At 34.0% G+C, this 24,671-nt stretch overlaps 1 pseudogene; it reads right to left on the reverse strand.

Moving 5' to 3' along the window:
* Positions 1-514: 514 nt before the first annotated feature.
* LOC115513013 overlaps positions 515-24,671 on the reverse strand; it is a 33,231-nt pseudogene continuing 9,074 nt past the window's right edge.

Raw genomic sequence — 24,671 nt, forward strand, 5'->3', positions numbered from 1 at the left:
TAAGCCAATGGCAGGCTAGGATAAGGAAGCCACCAGATGTACTTCAGCACGAGCCAAATCTGTGAACTCGCAAATCTGTCACTGAAAAGTTAGAACATGGATTCACAGCAGAGACAACAGAGTGGTGTCTTTGTGTTCTTCTTTGTAATTGTATTTCAAGTTCCTTCCAAAACAAGGTCCTGGGGACCCCCAGTTTCAAGTATGTTCTTGAGCTTGGTCCACTTCTGTCTTGTATTCATGCTTAGGAATTCATTTACCAATGTTAATCCCCAGGCTGGGAGATGTGACATAGCAGGACTCCCTCTTCCATGGCACGAGTCCTTTGCTGAATTCAACAAAGAAAACACACTGGAACTTTTCCTTGGAACTGGGCTGTGATGAGAAGTGCCTGCCTGGAGCATCATCATCTTTTCTTTGACCCCTCACTCTAGTTTCTGAAGAGAAAGCAGAAAATAACAATTCTAAAAGATAAAACACATGCCTCCAATGTGCTGTGCTTTCAGATATTCTGGGTTTAATTCAGCTGCCTAGAGAGCTGATTGATGCGTTCACCTTGTTAGGCAGCTAAGCCCACTTCCCTGAGGAAGCCCACTCTATTCCTGGTAGCATGACAGGCCACTGAGAGATAGAAAGTACATAAGAACTCAGAGGTCACCTGGAATTTCTTCCCCAGAAAGGCAATTTCATGAAAGAGGTCTTCTAAGAAATAGCACCATACTTTCCCAGGTACTCCTCACTGTGTTGTCTGTCAAATGGATGGTTTTATTATTTTTTTAAGTTTATTTATTTATTTTTGAGACAGAGAGAGAGAGAGAGAGAGAGAGAATGCACATGCACACGAGTAAGCGGGGGTAAAGGCAGAGAGAGAAAGAATCCCAAGCTGACAGCATGGACCCCAACACAGGGCTCAATCTCAGGAACACCATGAGATAATGACCTGAGCCAAAATCAAGAGACATTTAAGTGACTGAGCCAACCAGGCAACCCAGGGATGATTTTATTCTTGATCTTGGTTTGTCCACATTTCAAGATGAGTTCCCGGAAAGAGTTCAGATTTGGAAATCCCTAGTTCACATAAGTTTCCACTATATGCAGCATTTTTATGGTCTGGTGGGGTCACTCTGACAAAGATACCACTGAAAATCTGCAGGTGAAGCTTTGCAATGGTCCTCTACACCAGTGAACTCACTCTTAATCCTTTGATGTGTACAACAAAGGCCAAGGAGTGTTTATCTGGCACTTCCAAGCCATGAGGTTTATTTCTAGTCATCTAAGTCACATCCTGTCATGTTGTTGCCTCCAGGAATCATGTAGGAACCATTCCAGTCATTTAAACTTGAGCTCTTTTCCTCTCTTCTGCTCTTTCTTGTCCAAAAGGGCCTGCTTTGCTTGAGTGGCTTTAAGGGCCTGATAAGCCTTCCTCTTTTTCAGGAGAGTGTCTGGAACCAAAGAGATCTTTTTTCTCCACTTTTGCTCCACCACGATTCTAAAGCTGCCAAGAGTGAGCTTTTAATGATGTTATAGTCCACATGGATTTAGTCATCAGCATTCATCTTGCAACAGGGCCATAGAAGTCAAGTGACTACAATAAGAGACGGAAACATTTCCCAAGTTCTTACATTTTCTTTTCCTTCTATAATGCATACTTAAGAAAAAGAGATAAAAGCCAACTTTCTCCCTTTTCTCCTTCATCACTTTCCAGATTTCACAATTTTACAAATTTTATTATTTCTATGTAATTAATGAAGTGTTTTGTGCTTTGGTAATTATCATTTGAGCCTCTTATATCTAAACCTTTTTTATACTCCAAGATCTTATGCAAGACTTTAATTTTATACTTTTTTATTCTAGTAATGTGGGAGTAATATTGCATGCATTTCACAGAATACTGAACTCCAACCAATTTTTATGTGCCAAAGATGATCCTGTCAACTGTGTTAAATAACAGTATTGTTTTTAATGTAATTTTTAAATAACTTAGTAAAAGTTAAGCACATAGAATAGAGAACAACCATAAGAATATAAATCCTGAGGGCTTTTTAAATATATTAGTTGGGATATTATGTGCAACAGTTAGCTGTTTCTATCAAAAAACAGACATATTAAAATAAAAAATAAGTTGAAATAAACCATATGGATGAAAATTTCTCATCTGTTAAATAAGATTATCCCAAATAAAATATTTATAACACTTAACTGTTTTCTTTCAATACAAATGGATTCTAGCAGGTAAAAATGATATAAGCTCATAATGTTCACTCTGTGAAAACTGAGTAAAATACCAGAAACATAAGTAAGGAAAAAATACAATAGTATTTCATATGAAAAGGACTTAAATATATGGACAAGGATTTAAAAAAAAACTGTCTCAAATAACAGAAAACAGATATACATCTTTTATTTATTTAGCTCTGACCAAAATTATGTATTTCTTCAGAATTACAACTTTGTCTTAACAACACACTTTTATTTTCAATTGGCTTATTCTCATGCTTTTGTTTCTGACCTTCGAAACATATCTTATTGTACCCATGTAGTAGTTCTATTAGGAGAAACATCAAAAACAGCGGTGTTCAGCGGGTCTTTTAAAAATTGTACTATTAAACAAATAACATGAAAAGACTAAACAGATCAGCTAACAATGAGGTACTGGAAGCCAGCCAGTCTTCAGGCAATAAAGAGATGGCAATTAGTTCACTTGCCTACTAGGCTGAAGATTTACAGGGAATAAGTACAAATAAAATCCAAAAGCATTCCTGTAAAACATTACATACAAAAGGTGAAATGGGGGTAACTAACAAAGAGAGAAAGTGTAAACATTTAAAATATATATTGAATTATGACCTCTAGCAATATGACAATGCTATAACCTGCTTGGCAGGAATAATGGCACGCAGAATTACCAAGCTGCAAAAATAGAACAAAAAAAAAAGGAAAGAAAAAGATTGGCCATGTTGAACAAAGACATTAAAAACAACCGACTGCTTTAATAAACATAATTCACAAACAAACATGCTAAAGAAAGAGTAGCTTCTCCTGCCATACACAATATATTTTATATATGAAGTGATTGAGTTTACCTTGGTCTTTCTTTTCTTAAGCACTTAACAAATGCCCTTTTAAATATAGATTAGATAGCTAGCTAGCTAGCTAGCTAGATAGATATAGATATCCACTACCAGAACTCTGCATTCTATTCTGGAGTGAGAAAATTATGATGTAATATGATATATGTTTTTTTAAATACTTTTGTTCACTTTTCTGCTGAACAACTAGAAGGAAATATCCAATTGGTTGTTGAATATGCAGCTCACAAGCTTGAGCAAGTGAGAATCATGATGACGTTGGTGATAAAAGGCATGAGCATGAATTAAGAACTGAGAGTGAAAGTAAGAGTGAAGTAAGAATTGAGCCCTGTGATACATCTACAGGTAAAAAAAAAATAGAATTAGAAAAAAAATCCATAAAATAGAGACTAGACAAAACAGAGGCACAGACTGGGAATAAATGAGTAATATAAAAAATACTAACTCTTTGGACCTATTTAGGTGAATCAAAATGTTGCAAGTTTTGAGTTGTACATAATGCACTAGAGGGCTCTATAGCAGGTCAAGGTCATGGTTAAAATTGCACTCTTGCATGGGCTATGTCAGCCAGCCAATCCAGTGATGTTAGAGCTATATCGACTATAGATGAGGTTGTTATATAGAGTTTAACACAGATTGCAATAGAAGACTCACAGTGCGGACTGCTGAGGCTGAGAGAAAGGCTGTGTCTTATGTAACAGGAACTATTCAACATTTTCAAAGCAGAACCTCACTTGTTACCAAACTCTAATAGACATAGAGCTTCTGATCAAGTGGCCAGCCTCAGGAGTATATGAAAGGAGCTGACCATAAAAAAAGTAATATTCTCAGATATAAGGATCCAATATGATGCAAATGATACTTTTGAGATAAGAACTTCATGTGTAAAGAAGGCACAATTAAATACTATGAACGAGTGGCCTAGTCTACCCCATCACCCAACTCTGTTACACTGATGCTCAACCTCATGGAGTTTCACCATACAACTGGTGAATGATGAAAAAACTCATATCCAGTTGACAGATGAATCAGGTTCCCATGTTAGAATAAGCTGAAGATAAATTGCTGCCACACTGAAGCCATATTCAGGGTGGATCTAAAGAATAATGGGGAAGGAACATTTTCCTAGCATGCAGATCAGCAGGAAATATACTTGACCATTTAATTTTCATAGAAAGATAAGATTCCCAACATACAGCTATCCTTGGATTCCTTTTTAAAAATTAACTAAATGGATTTGTCTTTTCTCCTTTTTTGTATGCAGGGCCTCTGCCTATACCGGCAACAGAAGATTTGCAGAATTGTTATTTATTGCCATGAAATTCCTCACAAAATTGTCTCACATCTAGATGTCTTTAGGTGAAACACCATGGAATTTATTGGTCACACCATATTTCATAGACTGAACTGTTCTGGTCCAATGAAGTGATTAAAGACCCCTAAAAGACTACCGAAGGTACTAGCATCCTGCATAGGAGGGATAATATCCTCCAGAACACAATATATATAGTATATATGTATTATATATATGTAATTTTAAGTTCATCTTACCACTGAGGCACTGGCTGCCAACCATCCACTATGGCTGATGCAGTATACATATTAAAAAAGTAGTATGTGGTGCTAGGTTTCCCAAAGCTATGGTTTAATGAATTAATGGAAATCAATCATTCCCTTTGACTCAATTATACAAATTTTACTTCCTATCCTGATAAACACTGGCTGTGCTGGATTAGAAGTCATAGTTCCTTGGAGGCAAATTTCCACCAGCAGAGAGATTAAGATTTTAGTAAACTTGAAGTTGTAAGTTATACCTGATCACATCAGTCTCCTCATACTAGTAAATATGAAGAAAATAAAAGAAGGAGGGTGCCTGGGTGGCTCAGTCAGTTAAGCGTCCGACTTCAGCTCAGGTCATGATCTCGCAGTTCTTGAGTTCAAGCCCTGTGGTGACAGCTTGGAGCCTGGAGCCTGCTTTGGATTCTGTATCTCACTCTCTCTCCTCCTCACCTGCTTGTGCTCTGTCTCTGTCTCTCAAAAATAAGTAAATGTTAAAAATTGATTAAAAAAGGAAGGATCTAGTGGTACATTTAATTTTTCCTCATAGCTATGAGAAACTAAGGTAGATTACTAAGCAATAGAAGAGAAGATTAATAGGTTATTTTTGGACTTCCACATCTGATAAAAATTGTGAATAAGCAATTGAAGAAATCAAAGCCGAACAAAAGCAAGTTACCCTGAGGTAACTCAGGGTCCCTAACCGCAGGGAGAAAGTCTTGGCCATCCCTGTGGTCTCACTAAAATGTTTATTGAGGGAACTGATGAGGAAGAGGAAGATAATATCAGCAATGTCTTCAGGGCCAGTTGCCATAGCAAGAGCTTCAGCTTGTTATCCCCCTGCATTGGATTGCTACGTGGAGATTGTAGCTTGTTGCCACCTTGAGTGTGTGGTGATTGCTTGGATTCAATGGACAGCAGATGCATATGTGAACTGTTCAAAGGATAGACTGTGTTAAATCTTTGCTGTTAACTGCCTCACATCTTCTCAGCCTCGATCCTGATTACAACCCCAGATAAAGTGCATTTTATTCTGTGCAAGATTTTATTTGTTTTGTTTATAGAGATTCAAGTACACACCATCATTTCTTCCTCACAAAGCTTCTCTAACATCACATTGTGGTTCCTAAAGCGGAGTGCACTCCCTTGGCCCTCTTAAATGCGCAAAATGAAAATGTAGTGTCCTTAACACAAGGGAACAACTCACAGTTAACTGTAAAGGAATCTAAGGAATAGATGTTTCTACTTTTAGTTTTCATCACAAAAATTTTTGAGATGTTTTTGATACAATTCCTCAGAAGAACCAACAAAAATAAGAACTGGTCTCCTATGGTAATTGCTAACTCAAGAACAAATCCTACATTTGTATTCTCTCCTTCCTGGTCACCTTCCCCTCCGTCCCCGGCCTGCTAACTGAAATAAAAATTTTTGTCTCAGGTTCTGCTCTGGGAAAGCCAAGCTAATCAAGCAGTCATCATACTAGAAATGTATACATACCTAATCTAGATAAGAATAAAACAATCTTTTGTTTATGAAAACCCTCAGACCCTGGTATATTTTTAAAATTGTGATTAAGCATAAAATTTTAAACATACTTTAATCAATTGTCTCTCCAAATATGGTAGAATGCATTATAATTCAACCATTTTTAGCAGGTATTTGCTAAATATCGTCCACATAAGAGGTCTTATACAAGTCAAGATATACTACTTTATACTATTTCCAAAGTATTTCCTTTAGGAGATTTCAATTATGTTTCCTGTGTCATCAATTATTCTTAACGGATAAAATATAAAGTGATGATGAGTTATTTATAAAGGTGTAGAAATAAAAACAAAACAAAAGCAAAAGGCAAAAACAGCAAACAATTAAGCATAAAACCGAAACTGATACCACGACTACTTCTATATCCACCCCGACCACCACCACCACAAATCTTATTAGCTAGTGAAATGTTTTGACGACTAATCAGATACTGATATATTCACTGAAGACTCAAAATCATATTTTCTATGAATAATGAAAATAAATTATAGCTCAGTTATATATACTTGAAATCAGTGAACACAGCTATTTTCAACCAGTTTTAATCAAGAGAATGAAAGCATAAAACACACACACACAAACACGCCAACCTTTAGGGGTGCCTGGGTGATTCATTCGGTTGACTGAATCTTGACTTTGGCTCAGGTCATGATCTCACGGTTCGTGAGATTGGGTCCTGCATTGGCTCTGTGCTCAGCATACAGCCTACGTGGGATTCTCATTCTCTCTCTCTCTCACTCTCTCCCTTTGTCTCGCTCAATGCCTCTCCTCTGTGCTCACTCTCTCAAAATAAATAAATAAACTTAAAAAAAATGGGGGGACAATTTTTTAAAAAAGAATAATTAAGATGTTATTTCTTTATATTAATTATAAATATTGATTCTAAATTTGGTTACCGGACAGTGCTTTTATTTATTTTTTTTCATTTTTTTATTTAAATGTTAGTTAACATACAGTGCAATACCGTTTTCAGGAGTAGAATCCAGTGATTCGTCACTTACATATCACACCCAGTGCTCATCACAAATGGCAGTGCTTTTCTTCCCCAGTGAAGACTACATCTCCAATATGGTCTTTTCAATTGGCTTATTATATATTTTTATTGAAAAAAAAAACCTAATTTCTAAGAGTTGAAAGCAAGCAATAATACTAAGGCTTTTAAAATTGGAGACAATGGGGTGCCTGGGTGGCTCAGTCTGTTAAACATGTGACTCTTGATTTCAGTTCAGGTCATGACCTCGTGGTTTGTGGGATCAAGCCCCATATTGGGCTCTGCACTGAGCCCAATTATTGACATTGGCACTTCAAGGTTAAGTTACCAAACTTTGCACTATTCCAATTCTGTCAGTAAGTTGACAATTACATCTGGAAATTTGAGGCTAATGTGCATATATTTTGTTGATATACAAACTGATTTCAGTAAAGGGTGAAAGTGAATACTAATATAATGCAGTCAAGATTATTTCACAGAATATAAATTGACCTAAAATAATTAATATAAGGACTATTCCCTAAAATGTTAGAGTTAATAGAATTTGAGTTACAGGTGTAATAGATAGAGGTTATAATGAATAAATTATTATAAAGAAGAAATAATGATTATTTTTTGAAAAATTCACCCATCATTTATTTCAAGTGGTATTTATTAAGTGCCCATTATGTGCCAGATTGGGTCCTGAGGATATCATGGTTAAGTAAATGGCTCTTCTCTTTAAGTCATTTATAGATAAGTTGAACTTATGTCCAGTTTTCCCAGGAACGTGCATAATTATGTCTGTTTTAAAATATTATTTATTAAGAAGACTCTTTTTGCTCTCAAATGTACCATTGTATACATGATAATATGATTACTCTATTTGCAAACCTGATAAAACTCTCTTATATAGAGAAATATTGAAATAAATTTAAGTCACTAAAGTAGATCCTTTTTTTTTTAAAGTAAATTAGATCTTTAGTTCCTTTTATACTTTCAATCTTATCTTACCTGCATCTACTGAGGCAACTTCTTTTAAACCGCAGTGGAAGCTGAATAAATATCTGATTATCTATCAACAGAATCAATCTTACACCACAGAAGTCAGTAAATTAATTTCATCCAGCGGTGTTAAATCCTGTTTGGAGAAAACTGTGTAAAGAGGATTATGACAACATATTATAAATTGACTGTAAATAAACTTGTAGCCTTCTCAGGGGAAAGACATATTTGCTTTTACAAATGAGTGTTCCATCATGCTCTGTTCCCCTGTTTTAGATAAAACTGAGATATAGGGTATTTATCATTAGCACTTTGTAGATGTAGAATGTATTTTAAAGGTATTTATTAAATAAATACTCTTTTGAAAACAACACAAAGTCCTACGATGTAAGTCTCAATATAAATTGAATTCTATAATGTGATAGAATGGGAGTGGAGTCCAGATAATTAAAAAAAGTTTGCTCAGAACGCCAAAGACATAATTAAAATTTCTCACTGGCCTAAAACATTATTCTTTAACTGTGCTTAGGTTGGATCTATCTACTAGGAAAGGAAAAAAAAAAAAAGGAGAGGTTTTGATAATTCCTTTTTTAAAAATTCAAATCACCACATAACATTTTGAGGCACAGAGGTATTAGAAACACATTTTGCTAATTTAATGAAGTTTTTCATGTATTTACAAATATCTAAGAGAAATATAAACAACAATGAAATCTATTTCTCCATAGAGATAGTAAAGATAAAAATTATAGCTCTTCAAATTACATCAACAATAAACTCTCAAAATAATTTGTTTCTTATTCCAATGAACAAGATATTACTAATCCTAATGTAAATAATCTGAATACTTCTGCTGCATATTTAAGAAAAAAAAGCTTCTATCATATTTCAGAGTGGGGAGAGAGTGGCAATGACTTCTTCACCACTCTTCCTACACATAATTCCTCTCCACTATGCTTCGTAAAGTGTATTTCTTATAGTATACGCTTATTTAATATTTGATGGATTTTGAAATTTAGAAAATAAACTAAGAAGAATAGCTGAGCATTTGTGGTTCTTTTGGGGAAAAATGAAATGATAAAATGGATACAAAAGACTTGTCTCTACATTTCTAGATTTAAAATAATAATAATAATAATAACTTTGCTAATTCTAGTAAAATGAGTGAATGGAACTAGATCATTTTCAAACTTACACTGTTATTTTTTTAAATGACTTCCTTTCCTTGGGGGGAAAACAACAACAAAATTTTTTAGTTATGTTCATCAAAGAGACCTGGGAAGTGCCACAGCTTGCAGCTGAATTTGAATGGTTTATAAGGAGATAACAACATAAAGGTTACGATTCAAAATTAATTTTTTATAATTAGCCGAGAGGATTTTTAATTGCCTTAAATATAAATATTATAGAGTGTGCTACCTAAGGCAAAATGAGTTTCCTTTTTGAGATTAACCTTTTTTTCTATATTGTTTACTAGGATTTTCAAACATTTATTAACAAATTTCTATTTAAAGTTCTGAAACTCATTCTCAAAACAAAAAAAAATGCATGTTGAGTTAAAAATTCATGTGATTAAAGTCATATTTATTTATGTATATATAGTAGTATCAAACATACTTAATAGACAATACATTTTGTATAAGCTTATGATTTTGAGTGACAAGATAATAGCAAATTAAAATTTTTTCCAAATAAAAACTAAAATCATCCTTCATTGTTATGAATCACAAGATAATTATTTACCGATTTTACAACAGTCTACCTATCTACTAATCTAGATGAATAAATATAAATATATCTTCATGATAGTTAATGTTATGTGTCAACTTAAAGGGTGTTTTTTGATGAGGTCAAAATTCAAATCTGTGATTTTGAGTAAGGCAGATTGCTCTCAGAAATGTGACCTCATCCAATCAATTGTAGGCTTGAATAGAAAAAATAATAATAATTTGAGTCTTTGAGGAGCACATGAAGAAATTCTCCAGATGACTGCCCTCAGATTTCATTGCACCACCAGCTCTCCTGAGTCTCCAGCTTTCAGCCACACTGCTGATTTTGGATTTGCTAGGCAGCAAAGTAATGTAAGCCAAATCCTTAAAGTAAATGGATAGATGATAGATATAGATAGATGATGATAGATGATAGATAGATAGATAGATGATAGATGTGAGAGAGAGAGAGAGAGAAGGCTGACCTTTGAACCATGTAGAGTTTAAGGGCACTGAACCCCCATTATGGTCAAAATCCATATATAACTTTTGACTCCCCCCAAACTTAACTACCAATAGTCTACTGTTGACATCAAACCTTCCCAATAAACAGCTGATGAACACATATTTGGTACGTTATATGTATTATATACTGTATTCTTACAATAAAGTTAGCTAGAGGAAAGAAAATGTTATTAAAAAAATCATAAAAAAGAGGGCGCCTGGGTGGCGCAGTCGGTTAAGCGTCCGACTTCAGCCAGGTCACGATCTCCGGGTCCGTGAGTTCGAGCCCCGCGTCAGGCTCTGGGCTGATGGCTCAGAGCCTGGAGCCTGTTTCCGGTTCTGTGTCTCCCTCTCTCTCTGCCCCTCCCCCATTCATGCTCTGTCTCTCTGTCCCAAAAATAAATAAACGTTGAAAAAAAAAATTAAAAAAAAAAAAAAAGAAAATCATAAAAAAGAGAAAATGCATTGATACCACCGTGCTGTATAAGTGGACCTGTGCAGTCCAAACCCTTGTTGTTCAAGAGTCAACATATACACACATAAGGGTTGTACATAATACATATATATATAATATAATATAATATAATATAATATAATATAATATAATGTAATATAATATAATGTAATATAATTATGTATCATATAATGTATATTAATTTTGTCTCTCTGGATAACCCTGGCTAATACACTCTTCAAAATCAATGTGATTTAAATGATATGTATTTACAGAGCCATCATCTCTGACCTTATAGTAGCAACATAAATGATTACAATATGAACAAAAATTCAATCACAATGCCATCAAAAGGAATTTCTAAATTTCTTAAATCAAAAATTTTATTTCTCATCCTATGTAGACTATCATAAAAAAAAAATCTGACCTTCACAATAAAGCAAGTTCCATCACTTCTTCATCACAAAAAATGTGGTGCCACACTAAGCTAATTTTTATTTTGTTCCAAATTGATTTTAATAAAGTTCAGTTACAACATTAGTTAGTATGGATATAATATTCTACGTTGTGTTAATAAGCAACTCTAAGACTTAATGGTCTATGAAAAGAAATTATTTTTCTATCTCATGCTAAATGTCCATTGTGAAATGAATGCACCCCTACTACAAAAAGAGAGATAAGTTTAGGTAAGAGAGATAAAAGAGATAAGGTTAACTGTGAGCTTAAAGCTTTAGAAGTGACACATATTACCTTGACACAAATTTTTATCGGCTAAAATGATTTACATGACCTCTCTTGATTTCAAACTCCAAGGATGTACAGTTCTCTTTCTAGATGGATCATCACAAATCACAATTACTAAGTCTGAGATAATTGGCAGCGATGGAAGGATTATCATTCTGCAGAAAGAGTCACTGCAAATTACGCTGCCAACATTGACATTGATAAGGTGCAGCAGTATAATCCTTCCCCAAGAGGAGCAGCAAATATTTTGAATCGTAATACAATATCACACCTATTTGGTGTCAATCTTGTAGAGAGAACTGCACACATTGTCAACAGACAGAGGTAATGGAAAGTGATATTTTGGTGTGTTAGAAAGATATTTTTAAGCGAGTGGTGTAACAACAAAACAGTAGAAGTGTGAGTTTTTTGGGTAGTAATAAATATCTTGTCTCTAAAATATTAAAATATGAACCCAACAATCATATCTCAAACAATGCTATTTTAAAGTCTCCTGGAATCAATAACCTCCAATTCCCATTATATGTCAATTGCATATATTCCTGATTTGAAACACTTCTTTGTTCTTGAGAAGTTTGCAAAGAAGAATGAGACCAAGAAGAAGAACTTGAAGGGACAAATAAAGAAGAGGAAAAATAAGAAGGAAAGGAAATAAAAAGAGAAATATGGACTTAGAAATACAATTTTTCTTATCAGTACCATTTTTATTTCTCACAAATCTGTGATGTAAATTAAAAAAAAAGAATCACCATTTGCTGTAAGAGAATAAAATTTTGATAGCATCATAGTCAAACCTTTTTATTTAAAAACACACAAAAAGAATTAACAGAAAATATTTATGTAAATTAAAGTTTTATAGTGAAATAACATTATGATTTGTATTTTTAAATGACAGTGAAATATGCTTTTTCCTAGTAATGATGAAGATGTGTATGTGTGGGAGGGTGGTAAATCTTTTCTTTTTCTGATGGCTTCAACTGAATTGTGAATCTTACCAATTATCCAAAATTGTTTTACATGAGATGACTGGACATTTGGGAAAGTGCACATGTTTTGGAATGTAGATTTGAGTTGCAATCTTGACTCAGAATGGTAGCTAGTGATTATGGACTAATAGTTACCTTTTCTGAATTTAATTTAATGTATAAAATAATGATAATCATAGTGAAATCTCTTGTCATGATACTTTTTCTCCAGCCTTATGAATACATTGAAAACTATCAAAGCACATTTAAACTATTTTTTAAAACACATCATTTCACAAGAAATAAATACATGGCTTCTTCTGTATTGTTTTAGCTGAAAATAAGACCATTTGAATTTTTTGCCTCCTTTTTAGTAATTTCTGCTTCAAATGTACTTATACAAAGTAAGATTCTATAGATTTGCTAATTAAAACAGTAAAGTTAAGGAAACATGTTTGAGAATTCAAGGAATGTTTATGGGGACTTTGTACTTAGTATTTACAGTGTAAATTAACCATATACTTTGGTTCTAATTTGTTGTAAATTGAAAGCTAAAGTGCCATCTTTTCCATATCATTTTTTCCCTTACAATCATTTACTTATCAGTGATAGATGGAGCATTTGCTTGTCTTGAATAGCATGCTATACATCTATTTTAATGAATTTTAGCCATCAACTTAATTGATAGTTTCAAACAGAGGGATAGATTTATTCCCGCAATGAATAAAACTACTTAACATTTGCAGCCTGAATAAATTATGTTAACACTTCTATTGGCTCTCCATTTCAGCCTAATATACTGCTAATTTTAAAAGAAATCAATCAAACAATATATAATATATCACTAGACCACAGTTTCTATATAAAGCAGAGTAAGTTTTTTTTTATATATAATACTTTAAAACTATGTGTTAAATGATTTTGCCAGGAGCCTTCACTGAACCAAGAAGCTTTTGACTTGTCTGATGTATATCCCTGTGGGCTCCCTTTATCATTTTTTACTTTAGACTATTTGTCTTTTCCTGGCATCCCACCTGTACAAGTGAGATGTCTCTATTGTAATAATTTATTATACAGAGTTTCAGAAAATTTGTCTTCTAATTAGAAACATAAATGAGTCTAGTCCATATGGTTTACTATAGAGAATGAAATACAAAGAGAGTGAAGATTAAATATTGACTTCTGAATATATATATAAAAATTTTCTCATATAAGTGAAAACCCCCAGTCAAATATATAGATCCAGTACTTATGTTAGTGTGATATGGCACTTACATGAGGAAATATTATGGTTCAAAATTTATATAATATAATCATTTACATATCTTAATATTTTGTTATATAACTAAATTATGTAGGTTATTTACTTTTACTGCATTATTAAAATTCATTATTTTATTTTATTCTAATGAAGAACTGTAATTATCGCTGAATAATATTCTCAAATAGATTAGAGTTAACATGCTGCACAGAGGCAGAAGTTTCATTGATAAAAATTGCACTTATAATTTACCACAATATTTTATTATATGATATATAATATTGTTCTATGAGCCTTTATTTTTTCGTAAGTGAAATTATATAATCCTTCTATTTTCATTTCTGTAATATTATTTTCTTTTAATGAAACTGCACAAAAATTTATAAATTGAGTGCCTCACTTTAATTTTATTTTAATATGTTTAAAGAGAAAAAAAAACAAAGAAAACATAGGGAGATGCTCTAAAGTTGTTAATATTAATACTATAAAATTAAGATACATTTTATAAAACAGAATGTAATCAAATATAATTTCCACAAAAAGAGTTATGAAAAAGAATGGATGAGAAAGTACAGCCTACTGGAGGACAGCAAATTCACAGAAGATCTAAACATAAGTTGTAATGTCAACTGTACTAGATGGAATCTAAGACATACATGTTATTTATTCCATGTAATGTAATGAAAGGACCTCATTTGAAATTATTTTTGATGCCTATTTATTTATTTTGAGAGAGAGAGCATGAGCAAGTGGGGGCAAGGGTAGACAGAGAGAGAGGGCTGAGAATCCCATGCAGGATCTGTGCTGACCGCACAGAACCCTATGCAGGGCTGGATCCCACGAACTGTGAGATCATGACCTGAGCAGAAAACAAGAGTTGGACCTTTAACCAACTGAACCACCCAGGTGTCCCTAAAATGACCTCTTTTTAAATGCTCTGAACAAATATAAAAGGCCCACCTGACTTGGTCATCACTGATTTAAAGAATGGACCAGCCAGCATAGCAGAGTTTTATTTTTTTGTTTCCAGTTATCTTCAGTTGCATAGGTATACATGTGGCTAGTCAAAGTTGAATCCAAGGTTGGAATTTTTACCAGTTTTGTGAAATGACCCAGGAAAGTGACAAGCATGTTGAGGTTTTACGTGAGGCAATTATTCTACTGTTGGACAGAATCTAACATAGGTCATTAGAGAAGTAAAAACTTGATAATGATGATTATCAATACAAAGATGACATACTTCAGGCACTGTACTAAGTTATCCTAAAATTTATTGTCACTAAATACCCATATTGTTCTTATCAATCAGAATATTGAAAAAGGTAGAGTGGGGATTCCTTGTATAAGCTGTGTGATCACTATGGCCTGAGGTTGAAGAATCAAAGATTGGGTACTGCAATCATGTGATGGCTCATGAACTCACTTGTTTAGTTGTTGATTGCTACTGTCAAACTAGGACCATAGTTTCTTTGTTTACGAGCCTTGAATTGTGAAATCAGTTCAAGAGGTAGTTTGGGTTTCCCTACAGCATGATATGTATTTCCAAAGACAAGCACTCTATGACAGAAAAGGCCATGTGGAAGCCCTATGTTTATGATGTAACCTTGGAAGTAATGCAGCATCACTTCTGCCATGCTCTTTTTTATTCCCCCAGAACTTTACATTTTTAGAGCAATTTTAGGTTCACAGAAAAATTGAGGGAAAGGTATCGAGATTTCCTGCATACCATCTAAATTACACATGCATAGCCTCCTGCATTATCAATATCCTTCTTCAAAGTGATACGTTTCTTACAACTCATGAAACTACACTGGCTCATCATTATCATCCAAAGTCCACAATTTAGGGGCGCCTGGGTGGCTCAGTTGGTTAAGTGCCCAACTTCAGCTCAGGTCATGATCTCGCGGTCTGTGAATTCGAGCCCCGCATGGGGCTCTGTGCCGACAGCTCAGAGCCTGGAGCCTGCTTCAGATTCTGTGTCTCCCTCTCTCTCTGACCCTCCCCCATTCATGCTGTGTCGCTCTCTGTCTCAAAAATAAATAAACGTTAAAAAAATTTAAAAAAAAGTCCACAATTTATATTATAGTTCACTCTTGGTGGTACACAATCTTATACAAAACTCATGTTGCCAATAAGTTTTGAAATATGTATAAAGGCATACATCCACCATTATAGTATCATACAGAGTAATTTCACTCCCCCAAAAGGCCTTCGTGGTCTGCCTACTTATCCCACCCTACTCTCCAACCCCTATCCACCACTGATGCTTTTCATCTATTCTTTTTCCTTTTCCAGAATGTAATATGGTTAGAATCATACTGTATGTAGTCTTTTTGATTGGCTTCTTTCACTTAGTAACATGCATTTAAAGTTGCTCCATGTCTTTTCATGATTGGATAGATCGTTTCTTTTTAGTGCCTAATAATATTCCACTGACCGGATGTACCACAGTTTATTCATTTATCCACTTACTAAAGGACATCTTTGTTATTTCTAAGTTCTAGAAATCGTGAATAAAACTGCTGTAAATATCTGTATGCAGGTTTTTAAAAAAATTGTTTTGAATGTTTTGCTTATTTTTGAGACACACAGAGAGAGAGAGAGAGAGAGAGAGAGAGAGAGAGAGAATGAGCAGGGGAGGGCTGGAGAGAGAGAAAGACACAGAATCCGAATCAGCCTCCAGGCTCCGAGCTGTCAGCACAGAGCCCAACACGGGGCCAGAAGTCATGAACCATGAGATCATGACCTGCATCGAAGTCAGACGCCCAACCAACTGAGCTACCCAGGAGCCCCTGTATGCAGGTTTTGGTATGGATAATAAGTTTGTAATTCCTTTGGATAGATATCAGAAAGCATGAGTTCTGGATCATATGGTAAGAATATGTTTGGTTTTGTCAGTAACTGCCAGACTGCCTTTCAAAGTGGCGTGCTATTTTGCATTCCCACCAGTAGTGAATGAGAGCTTCTGTTACTCCACATTCTCACCAGCATTTGGTATTGTCATGGTTTTGAATTTAGCCATTCTAACAGGTGTGTGGTAGTATTTTACTGTTGTTTTCATTTGCATTTTCTGAGGACATATTATGTGAAGCATCTTTCCATATGCTTATTTGCCTTCTGTGCATCTTTGGAGAGTGTCTGTTAAGGTCCTTGCCCATTTTTTAATTCTTCAGAATTGTTTTCTAATTCTTCAGTTTTAAGATTTTTTTGTATATTTTGGGTAATAGTCCTTTATCACAATCCTTTAGCATATACATTTTTTGCAAATATTTTTCCTTTAATGTGGCTTGTCTTAGTCTCTTCATATTGTATTTGTAGAGGAAAAGTTTTAATTTTAATGAAGTTCATTTATTAATTATTTTTTCTCATGATCATATCTTTTGTGTTTTATCTAAATAGCCATCATTATATCCAGTGTCATTTAGGTTTTGTCCTATGTTTTCTTCTAGAGTTTTATAGTTTTGTGTTTTACATTGATGTCTGTGATCCATTTGGAGTTGATGTTTGTGAAGAGTGTAAGATCTGTGTCTAGGTTCACTTTTTTGCTGTTGTTGCATGTGGATCTCCAGTTGTTGCTGCACCATTTGTTGAGAAGACTGTCTTTGGTTGCTTGTATTGTCTTTGCTTCTTTATCAAAGTTCAGTTGACTATATTAATGTGGATTTGTTTCTGGGCTCTCTATTCTGTTCCATTGATCTATTTGTCTGTTCTTTCACCAATATCCTGCTGTCTTGACTACTATAGCTTTATAATACGTATTAAAGTTGGGTAGTGTCAGTCCACCAATGTTTTTCTTCTTCAATATTGTGTTGGCTATTCCGGAAGTTTTGCCTGTCCTATAAGCTTTTGAATTAGCTTTTAATCACCCACAAAATAGATTGCTGGGATTTTTGTTGGTATTGCATTGAATCTATTGATCAAATGTGAAGAATTGATATCATGCTAATATTGTATTCCTATCGATGAATATGGAATATCTCTTCATATATTTAATTGTTCTTTGATTCTGTTCTTCTGAGTTTGTAGTTTTCCTCACATAGATCTCACACATATTTTGTTATAATTGAGAATTAAGATGTAGACATGTTTAGAATTAAGGCATCATTCTGTGTACCATGTGAAGCTTCAGTCTTTCCATTCCTTATTTATTCAGTTTGGTACATGACTTTATCCACAAAATGTGTTTATTTCATTTATATTTTTAAGCTACCTAGCAAAAATTTTTGACAGTAACACACCATGTTAATCTTTCCTGTATTTATATTTATATATGTTTCTATCCATGATATTATTCTCTATATTCATTTTGCTCAACATTTTTCCTCTGTTAGACTTTTCTCCTTCCTCTCAAGCCATCCTCCAATTTACAGTCTGAGTGATTGTTAAATATATATATCTGATTATTCCATTTACTTTATTAAGATCTTTTAGTGTTTTCCCAATATACTTAGAGTAAAGCCCTTATATCACTTTCAACACTTCCATTATATGGTTCTCACTTAACTATGGACAGTTTCTAACCCAAAAAAGTTTTCAAGTATATCTGCTTGTGTGTGTTGTGTATGTATGTGTGTGTGTGTGTGTGTGTGTGTGTGTCTGTAGGATTTTAGAACTGCTACTCCCCTATGTAGAAAATGTATTTTCTTCTTCTGAACTGTTCTTTTATAGGAATAACTACTATATGTATTTTAGTTCTCTATCTTCTTCATTCTCTTCAACTGGACTTTATTCTCTTTTTCTTACATAACATCCTTATTTTGATACCACAGAAATCAACATATTGTATTCTATTTTTTATTAAATTGATTGTATATCCTGGATGACTGACTATAAATTGAATTAGAGATCTGTAGCAGTGACCATTTTGTCTCAAAATTTAGCAGATTTCCTGTAAAAAGTAAGCAATTCTTTAATTAATCAATTATTTATTTGATGGAAGGGCCATTGATTATAACAGTATAATGTATACATATTTTGCTGTATTTGTGTTCAAAGATAAATTAGGAGTGAGGATGAGTGAACTAGGAGTGAGGATAACTGAATTATATTGTTTTGTCTTTATACAACTGTAAAATTTACAAAACCACTTACATTATAACAGTCTAGGAAAGTATATTTCTATATATAAAGAGACAATTTGAACTAGATAAATTTTCCCCAGCATAAAATGAGCTTGATAGAAAACGAATTTTCCTTCTAGAAAATTTTTTTCATTTCCATACCTATAAAATAGAGACAAGTTCACTATCTTGCAAGATTATGGTTAGAATGCTATAAATATTTCAATGTCATATATAAACTTTTTTAAAATTATTTTAGAGAGAGAGTGCACAAGATGGGGAGAAAGGTAAAAGAAGTGAGTGAGAATCTCAAGCAGGTTCCACTCTCATCATGGAGCCCAATATGGGGCTCAATCCCAAGATCCTGGGATCATGACCTTAGCTGAAATCAAGAGTCAGATGCTCAACTGACTGAGCCGCCCAGGCGCCCCACATTTTTGTTTTAATGAACAATAGAAATTACAAGTATTTACTTGATAATATAATATTTTGCAAACTTGTATAGCATTAAGTAAAATAAACCATTCATTACTAACATAAATTATATTTTTTAAATATCCTTTCTTTGGGAAAATAATACTCAACAAAAACAGTTGCTTAGTTTAGCTCCCATGTCAAATTCTGGGTTTTGTTGGATGAGATAATATGATTGGTAGCTTCATAAGAACCATTTTTGGCAAAGCTGTTGCCTACCAAAAGGGATGCACTTACTAAAATAAAGGCAAGAGAATACTAAGTTTAAAAATTAAATAGAGTCCTTTCAATTACATATTAATTACTTCTAAGTGATATATTTGGTTTATTGGTAAATTACTCAGATACTGCAACTTTTGGTGGAGTCAGATTTTTTTTCTAGCTCTGTCTTTCCAAAATCCAAATCCAAATGATCTTCAAGTGTTATTCAGAAGAAAAAGGAAGAGAAGAAGAGGAAAAAAAGAAAAAGTAAAAGAAAACCTAATTTCTCTGATTTCTCTCCTCTACGACTTTTCTTATATTGAAATAATAAAAACCTGGGGAAGAAGAGTAAGTTTATAGGCTCTGTTTTGATTTATCCATTTTTATTTTGGGGTCTGTCTTTTTGGCTCTAGTTACTCCTATTGTGAAAATAAATAAAAGAAACCTCATTTAAAATGGAGTTGGGAAGCCCTGAAGGCGATCGTTTTAAGTGCTTCATCTTCAAACAGATTCATGAAAAAGACTTTGATGAATACTCTAGAACACAGGTTTTGATACATTTAAGATCATAACCCTGAACTAGTAAGAATTTCCAAAACCCTAATGGAAAACTGATTGTTACAAAGTTTTGTTTTCCAGATTAAAAAGACCCCTTTTCTTCTTCTCCTTTAAGTTGTCTTTAACTTAATTGAGATTTGGTAAAGTGTATCTTTACAACAAAGTTTGAAGCATTTACTCTTTCTTCTTACCAAATTTCTCCCAAATTCTGAAACTCTTATCAAATATTCTTATTTTTCATGACAATGTGTCCATTTGCATAAGTTCTGTAAAACTCCCTTCTTGTAATAGGATGCCCAATGAACCTTGTTCCTGCTTCTTTTAATACACCGCCTATAAAAAGGACATATACTTCAATATTGTAAAGACCTAATTGTTTCTGTTAACCGAATACAGCAATATTGTCAGTGTGATCCTCTGAAAGAGAGACCTTAAACATCATTCTTTGCAACTCTGAGACTTCATCTATTGGAAAAGACATCTCCAGATAAACTTTTCTGTGACCCCGTTGGAAAGACCCTTATCAGTTACTGTTAACCAACCCTTGTGCTAACAAACTCCAAGGAATAAACTCTTGGATTTACATGTTACATCTAAAGAAAGTACCAAACCCAGACTGGTCCTGCTCACCAACTAGTGACCTGAAAGTAAAGATTTCCAGGAACTGAAGCATACAACAGCAAAAGGAGACAATTTTCCCAAGATGAGCAGACCAGGACTGTCTTTTTGCTTTCTTGCTGCTGCTGCTTCTTACTTTGTTTGTTGTTTTTTTCCCTTTTTCTCTTGGAGAGACAATGCTTTTATCTAAATTTCTCAGTCTATTTATTGCAAAAGGGGGAAACATCTCTAACTGTTGGATCTGTCACCAGAAACTCTGTTCTGTTCATTCACAGTGTCAGAGACTCTGTGGTCTTAACCTGTAGCTAATGTGTCTTTAGTCCCAAATGACGCTGCCAGTTATACTTGCAAGCCTATAGGTGTTTCCTATCAGATTAGGTTTTTACAACTTGGTGTTCCCATACCTTGTTTCAACCTTTTCCCAGTTATAACCATAGCTCAACTAAACACCTCCACTTTTGCTGTATGAACCTTGTCCCCCCACATTCTTTTCTTTATCTAAATATGATGTTTCCCTGAACCCAAGGGAAGTACAAATGGATTATACCTCTTTGCAAGGTTTTAAGAAAAGATCTCGTTAGGAAGGGATAGGCTTTCAGAATGTTATCTCAATTCCTCGGACCCATGGCTTGAAAGGGTCAGTCAGGAAATCCCAGCTAATGAATCTATCAATAACCAGACCTTAGCTGGAATCCTTACACTCCACTTGGTTTCATTTCTGTTTGAGGTGGACAGCATTTCCCAAGGGCATGAGAATGTTAAGATAGCTGACAAAACAGAGGTCCATGCTTATCGGGACCTAACTGTCCCTGTTAATATCCATAGAAATCAGAAGCTCCCCTTGGTCCACTCTATTGAACATCCATAGCCATCTTAAACAGGAACTTTTAGGAGGCATACATAACTCTGGATTTGCTTCCCTAGGGACAGCCTTTCTCCCATGGATTGGAGTAAATGCCAGTAAATGCATAAGGAAAAATCTTTCCTTAATATTAGGAAAGCTAGCCCATTCCACAGCCAAAGCAATAACAGCTTGACAACTATCACTGGACTCATTGGCTAAAGTAACTTTGCATAATCAGATAGCTCAAGATTATCTACTTATTGAGTAAGAAATCATTCATGTGATAGTAAATACCACCTGTTTCACATGGATAAATTTCTCTGGGTAAGTAGAAACCTAACTGCATAAAATCAGAGAATGACCACACTGGGTAAAGTGAATGCCACATGATAGTACTTGGACCCTTGATTATGCAGCTGGTAACCTTCAGATTAGGGGTTCTGATTTAGGACTATTTCCCAAATTGGGGTCATTATTCTATTCCTGTATAATCAATTTTATTTTATTAATTTACTTATCGAACTCATGAAACTGCAAGATCATGACCTGAGCTGAAACCAAGAGTGGGACACTTAACTGACTGAGCCACCCAGGCACTCCTCAATTTTTTTAAGTAAATTCTACCTGCAACATGGGGCTCAAACTCACAACCCTGAGATCAAGTGTCATATGCTCTAATGACTGAGCCAGCCAAGCACCTCTGTTTAATCAATTTTAAATTTTGTACTTGTTGCCTATCAAGTTGCTGCAGAAATAATGCACCAAATTGGTGATGCTGGCTCAGGCCTTTGAGATGATCTCCAACACTTACGACATTGATAAGGCACAGAATTTAGGTGGAACACCCCTGAGCGTTCTTCCTCCTACCTTCCTTATCGCTAGAATGTGGTCTTCACAATTTCCATTCAGTACACTTTTCCTCACGTGCACATGGGACAGGACAACCAGGAAAAGTCCATTCTGGCACTGAGAGACAAAACCACTAAATGTGGTAAAATGACCCTAGATCCATGATGCTTTTGAGGAAAGATCTTGATCAAAAGGGGAAAATGTGAAAAGAAAGAAAGAAAACTTCATTTATCATGAAATTGAGAAGATCTGAAGGGGTTTCTCATGCACATACTACTCACTGCAGCCTGCATAACCAGAAGGAAGAGGGAAGAATTATTTTGACAAAAAAGGGACATTTATCACATAGGGATTTTATCTCTTGCTTTTAAGAAAAATAAGCAAAATCCCTTTCTCTCCCCCAGCAACAACACACTAACCACTGCTGGCAGCCAATGAGAAATCTTCACAATCTCAAACTCTTGTTCTTTTCCAGTGAACTTTTGTTCCAAACAGTCCTCCTCAATTTCCTCCTAAAACCTAATAAAAGCTGACCTTGCCTTTGTCTCTTCTGATTTGCCATAGCTTTCATGTCCCAAATTAAAATTCCTCTGCTATTCCCCAATAAACTCTTTTTTGCTGGTAAAATAACTGGTTATTGCAAAGATTGACATTATGTTAAACTTGTTGCAAACTCCTCACGGAGTCACTAATCACAGAACATTTCTTTCTGTAGTAGCTGTAAGTTAACTTACCCAAAATTAGACCAAACGCCCATTTTATAAATCTTAATGTATTTCTGAAACTGAATATAAATTTATGACACAGTTTAGTTAATTCAGTTAATTTTTCTCACAGGCATATGTGTGTAGTCTCAAAGTGTAATTATAGTAACTCATGATTTTTGTGAATAGATATTTCAGAAGCAAATTATATATCTAATCACTGAATAAAAGAGCTTTTTTTCAAGGATTTAATTCATTGTTTCTTCTTGTGCACATTTGACTATAATGAAATGAAACAAAATTCAAGTTGAGATTTCATAAAATAGCATTGAATGAATGAATTAATGAATTTCTATCTTTCATAACTAGGAAAATATATCATTTTCTGGGTTAATGTATAAAATTGTTTCATGCATAAAATTTGAAGAGTATAATTTCCAACATCATATTTAAAATGTTATGAAATTATAAACCCTCCTTTTTTCCAGTTCTATTTGAATTTTGAAACACACAATATTGATATTTTAAATGTATGTCAAATCCTTTGAGTAATAAGGTAATATATGGTGTATAATATAACATATCATATATGAAACTTATTGTTATCTGTTCTTGAAATCCACATTGCCCTGGCCCCACAATGCCCTGATAATGGTAAGTCAATAAATGACTAAGCTTCAAAGTTGACTCAATGTTTCTTTTGATTTGAAGTTTTCCTAATTGTTCAACCGGATGCAATTGTCCACTACTTTAAGCACTATGACATTCATAATTTACCTAGAATTATGATGTTTATGCTTATATAATTTCTCTGACATATTTTCCACTGTAAATTCATCTTGCTAATGCACAAAAGCATTAAATTGAAAAATACAAAAATACATAAACATAGCAAAATATTTTAAAAAAGCAAATAAAGCTTACAAAAGAAACACAAATTAAGATATTGCAGAAACTGTACATTAACAGAAAATGCCGGAATAAATAATTTTGATTCTTACTGAAGAAGATAAACTTCAAACATATTTAAGTAACTCTGTTAAAGGAATAAAAAAATGGAAAGGAACAAAGGAAGCTGTAATTTTAGGACTGATTTTGAACAGAGGAAACTTAATTTTAAAATATTCATACACATGTAAACTCATACACATCTTCGCACATATACCTCATACAAATATACTTTTAATAGGGTGCCTGGGTGGTTCAATTAGTCATCCAACTTGTGATTTTGGCTCACGTCAAAATCTCGAGATTTGTGAGTTTGGGCCCCCCATCAGGCTCTGCGTGGATAGCTTGGAGCCTGCTTGGGATTCTGGCTCCTTCTATCTCTGCCCCTCCCTCACCTGCTCTCTATCCTTCTCAAAATAAATAAAAATAAAACTTAAAAAAACCCTCAAAATCACCATGTTTTATGAAATTTCCAAGGCTCTATGTTACAGGAAAAAAAAATGAACTAGGCTGTAACTTTTGGGTAACTTTTTCTATATCCATGGAAGGCATAATAAAAGAGGAAAAAATCTGCAATATGTTTTTAGTCACTTATTAATAAATATGGTATAATTG

This window comes from Lynx canadensis, chromosome B1, assembly GCF_007474595.2.
Source record: "Lynx canadensis isolate LIC74 chromosome B1, mLynCan4.pri.v2, whole genome shotgun sequence".
Lineage (NCBI taxonomy): Eukaryota > Metazoa > Chordata > Mammalia > Carnivora > Felidae > Lynx > Lynx canadensis.